Source organism: Lathyrus oleraceus, chromosome 7 (assembly GCF_024323335.1).
Source record: "Lathyrus oleraceus cultivar Zhongwan6 chromosome 7, CAAS_Psat_ZW6_1.0, whole genome shotgun sequence".
In the NCBI taxonomy this organism is placed as follows: domain Eukaryota; kingdom Viridiplantae; phylum Streptophyta; class Magnoliopsida; order Fabales; family Fabaceae; genus Lathyrus; species Lathyrus oleraceus.
The window spans coordinates 475,073,909-475,078,662 of NC_066585.1; the positions used below are offsets into that span (position 1 = coordinate 475,073,909).

The 4,754-nt window shown below is 39.5% G+C and overlaps 1 non-coding gene across 1 annotated transcript; it reads right to left on the reverse strand.

Moving 5' to 3' along the window:
- Positions 1–2,420: 2,420 nt before the first annotated feature.
- LOC127109308 (small nucleolar RNA R71) lies at positions 2,421–2,527 on the reverse strand. The gene has a single exon (XR_007796624.1). It is a non-coding gene; the product is annotated as a small nucleolar RNA R71 (small nucleolar RNA).
- Between the last annotated feature and the right edge of the window lie 2,227 nt (positions 2,528–4,754).

Genomic DNA, 4,754 nt, shown 5'->3' on the forward strand with positions numbered 1-4,754 from the left:
ATTTACCTCTTGTGATGATCGAAACCTTTGGTGCAGATCTCTTGTGACGATCAAAACCTTTGATGCAGATCCACGAAGCGATCACGAACGTTGAACGATGACAACGTCTCTACTCAGTCCACACGAACGGGTTCCTTCAATCTCAGTGCTAGCTGGTACGAGTGAAGGCTTTGAGTGAGAGAGAGAGAGTGAGAGAAAACGAAAAATAATGCAACCGCTAATTTTTGCTTCTGCACAAGGGTTCTATTTATAGAACCACTTGTGTGGGCTTCAAGCTAAAAGCCCACTTAAGTGTATTTTGGCCCATATCTTATAATATGCCCAAAATCACTTAAGCTCATGGTACCTTACCATATTTCGTATTCTACTCAAGTACATCGTACCTCACGATGCTCTATAACTCACTTAAGGGCACCGTACCTTACGGTATTCCTTAGTTACTCTATCTCTCATCAATCCGTCCTTTGTGTGTGACCCTGTAGGTTTTCGTAACGTTGGCAATTATACTAAATCACACATTTAATATAATAAACAGTGAGCGGTATCTAGCAACACATCACTGCTACCCAAGACACGAAAATGTCATGTGATCTGACAAAACCTTCTGTGATAATAATTATGTGTATAATTACCCCTTTGCCCTTATGTCTATATTGAACACAAGGTATAGACCGTGTCATCCTTGTCCAGTTCAATATTGGGCCCATAGACATTTATCCTGTTACGCAGGATGGGCAAATTCCATCTAGGTCACTCATGTCCCTCAGCATGCTTCGTGGAGTACCCATCAACTGTCTTTATGGTTATCCAGTTACGGACAACGTTGGATCAACAATAAAGCACTCGACTCTACATCTAGGGTCCATAGTGGTTTCAGGTCGAAGAGTGGAATACACTATTATCACCATGAGAATAACTTATGACACTTTGCATAACTTTCTATATAGTATTCTCATAGCGGGTCAATCCGGTATAAATATTACTCCTAATATTCATACCTATGTTTAAGACTTGATAACTCTTTATCCATGATCCATGAGATGTGATCATCAGTCTACAAACATAATAGTCTTAATGCTTTAATGTTATCCCACTTCACACTAAAGCTCGACTACGGATACTTTAGGAATAGTGTCCTTATGTTTAATGTGTTCTCATGATTAAGTCACACTTAATACATTAAACTGACTATCTATTCCAGGGACTTTATTAATCAACCATAATAAAGAGAATGCCTTTTATTATTCGATACAAGTACCAAAATGTATTGGCCTCTAGGGCTTACACCAACAATTTTAACATTAAGAAGAAAAGAGATTTTAAAACTATTTTCGGACACGTTTATAAGTTCAGAGTCTGGTTCGTGAGAACCTCTTTTGGTTAAGAAATCCAGGTTATAATACTTTTCAACTTAGTCAAGATACTATATTTCTTAAAAATAGGTTTACTACTCTAACGCAATGCGCGCCTTTTTATAAGTGACAATAAGAGGGTTTGATTAGGGAGTACAACTCGGTTCTGAATACGTGAAAGCGACAGTTCCTGTTAAATTAGTTCTTTTCAAAGTAGGAAACATTGCCCATAAGTAGCTCTACTAGCAAGTACTGGGATTATCAATTGATTACATGAATTATATTCGACCCTGTCTTTATTAATTATATTCAAAACTTTACTTTTCATTGCACACTACAAAAACACCTATCTCGATTGCCTTTGATAAACACCATAACAATAGATAACGATAGATTGACACTTGGTCTCTGTGGATTCGACAATCTTTTATATTACTCTGACGCGTTCGTATACTTGCGAACACCGCATCAAGTTATTGACCGCATCAAGTTTTTGGCGCCGTTGTCGGGGACCAATTTCGTCAAATTTCATTTTCCTGTTGTTATATCGTTTAGACTTAGGCTATTTCCCGTCGGTCAATGCGAAGAACTCGCAGCACCGGAAGTTTAAGCTTAGTATACCCTCTGGCGGAACCTGAACGTTACGCTCGCGCACGTTTATTCTTTCATAGAATTAAGAGAGCTATGGCCGAAGATCAAAACCAAAGACCTCTTAAGGATTTCGCTCAACCATCTAACGAAGAACCTAGTTCTAGTACAGTAAACCCTATCATACCAGCTAATAATTTTGAACTTAAACTGTCCCTGTTGCAATTAGTGCAACAGAGACAATTCGCGGGTCTCGCTACCGAGAACCCCAACCAACATTTAAAAATATTTCTTCAATTAGCAGATACTTTTAAAACCAATGGAGCCTCTCCTGAGGCAATACGTTTAAGATTATTTCCTTTTTCCCTCAGAGATAAAGCCCTATCATGGTTAGATTCCCTTCCACCCAATTCCATTACGACTTGGGATAACCTTAGAAGAGTTTTTCTTGCTAGATATTTTCCCCCGAGTAAGACCGCCGTTATTCGAAACCATATAACTAGATTTACCCAAAACCAAGGAGAATCGCTGTTCGAAGCTTGGGAGAGATATAAAGAATTGTTACGAGCATGCCCACATCATGGTTTAGAAAATTGGTTAATCATTCAAACCTTCTATAATGGACTTCATTACAACACAAAGATGACCATCGACGCTGCCACAGGCGGTGCTCTGATGAACAAACCTTATCTTGAAGCTAGTGCCCTCATTGAAGATATGGCTCAAAACCATCAATCATGGGGAGTCGAACGAGCGACAGTTGAGAAGAAGGAAACCCAAGGAGGAGTGCATGAACTAAGCTCTATAGACATGATGCAAGCTAAGATGGACGCATTAGCCCTTAAAGTCGAGCATATGTGCATAAACCCGAATACTGTAGCCTTAGTTTCGTCGGATTGTGAGATATGCGGAACCAAAGGACACCAATCTGCAGAATGCAGTCTATTAAACGAAACCCACTCTGAGCAAGTGAACTACACCCAAGGGAACCCATACTCGAATACCTATAACCCTGGATGGAGGAATCACCCAAACCTCTCCTATAAAAACAATAACCCTATTCAAAATAATGCACCTCCGAGACCTAGTTATCAAGCCCCTAGATCAAATCAACCTATGCAACCTGTGCCACCAAAGCCGAGCCTTGAGAAAATTATGGAAAATTTTATCACCGCTCAAACCCAACAAAACAAGGAGTTCATGAACCAAAACATTCATGTTAACGAATTGAATACTCAGTTCGGAACCAAGGTTGAGCAAATAGTTACTCATACCAAGATGCTTGAAACCCAGATCTCTCAGGTAGCTTTAAACCAAGCCCCTCAGACTACACCTGGAGGACAATTCCCTGGACAACCTCAACAAAATCCGAGAGGACAAGCCAATGCCATTACCCTACGAAGTGGGAACGCTTATGATGAGCCACCAAACCCAAGATTGAGTGAACCCGAATCTTCTAAGGAATGTACCAAACCCCCGAACAAAGTAAAGGAGCCAGAGGAATCTGAAAACCAGGAAGGTCGAGATAAAGGAGAAGAACCTAAAATTTACGTACCACCCCCGCCATATAAACCACCTATACCATATCCCCAAAGACTCAAACAAACCCAGATCAACAAACAATATCAAAAATTTATTAAAGTTATAGAAAAACTTCATGTAGAAATCCCTTTCACAGAAGCCATTACCCAAATACCTTCTTATGCAAAATTTCTCAAAGACATCCTTACCAACAAACGTAGACTTGACGATCCGAAGCCTTTGGAATGTAATGCTATTTCCGAGGACAAATTAGCAAAGAAAGATAAAGATCCTGGAAATTTCTCCATTCCTTGCCTTTTGGGTAATCATGTCATCGAAAAAGCTTTTCTAGACTTAGGAGCTACTGTGAGCCTAATGCCTTTAGCGGTTTGTGAGAGGTTAAACTTAGGAGAATTACAGCCCACTAAGATGTCACTTTAGTTAGCCGATAGATCTGTTAAATATCCGATAGGCATTTTAGAAGATGTTCCTGTTAGGATAGGTCAGTTATTTATCCCTACTGATTTTGTCGTCATGGACATCAAAGAGGACAATGATATACCAATTCTTCTAGGTAGACCATTCTTATCGACTGCAGGAGCCATAATAGATGTCAAGAAAGGAAAGTTGACATTCGAGGTAGGTGACGAGAAAATAGAATTTATACTTTCGAAATTTCTTATGGCACCTGTGATGGGAGACTCATGTTATGCCTTAGATATCATTGATGAATGTGTTAGAGAATTAGAACAAAAATAAATTATAAAAATAATTAAATTACCATCAACCCCCATAAAGGAAGATGATGACTTTAAAGAACCTTACATCGATGATAACCTTTACGAATGTTTATCCCTTACCCTAGATCCTATGCCATGCCCTAAGAAACCAACCTTAGAACTTAAGGAACTACCTAAGAACCTGAGATATGAGTTCCTCGATAAAAAGATGAACCGTCCAGTTATAGTTAGTGCTACCTTGAGCCAAGAGGAAACGAACCAACTTTTAGACGTTTTACGAAGATATCCCTCAGCCTTAGGATATAATATCTCTGACCTGAAAGGTATAAGCCCATCCGTATGCATGCATCGAATTTCGCTCGAAGAAGATTCAAAGCCCTCTAGGGAACATCAGAGAAGAATAAACCCTATAATGAATGATGTTGTCAAAAAGGAAGTTCTTAAGTTACTTGAGGCAAGTATAATCTACCAGATCTCGGACAGTAAGTGGGTGAGCCCTGTGCATGTAGTACCTAAAGAGGGAGGCATCACAGTCGTGCAAAACTATAAAGGC